This window comes from Corapipo altera, unplaced genomic scaffold (genome assembly GCF_003945725.1).
Source record: "Corapipo altera isolate COAL_440 unplaced genomic scaffold, ASM394572v1 1b, whole genome shotgun sequence".
Lineage (NCBI taxonomy): Eukaryota > Metazoa > Chordata > Aves > Passeriformes > Pipridae > Corapipo > Corapipo altera.
In genome coordinates this window covers 11164490-11164813 of record NW_020884881.1, presented here as the reverse complement: position 1 = coordinate 11164813, position 324 = coordinate 11164490, and positions in this window count along the sequence as shown.

The window sequence follows — 324 nt, the reverse complement described above, 5'->3', positions numbered from 1 at the left end:
CGGGGGCGGGGCCGGGGCCGAGACGTGACTGGCGGCGGCGCTGCCCAACGACAGCGCGAGGGAGGCGGGGCTGAGGTTTGACGGACGGCTGGAGGGGCGGAGGCGAGGCCCCTGTGACAGACAGAGCTCTACACCAATCGGCCATGGGGGGCGTGGCTCAGGGCAGGCCGGCCTCGAGGGGTGGTGCGAGCTCAAGGGGCGTCCCCGGCGGCTGAGGGGCCGGGAGGCGGGGATTGACTTGAGCGACGTGGCAATAGACCAATAGCAACAGGACGGCAATGGGCGCTGCCCAATGGCAGGCGCGGGGCGGGGCAGGAGGCGGGC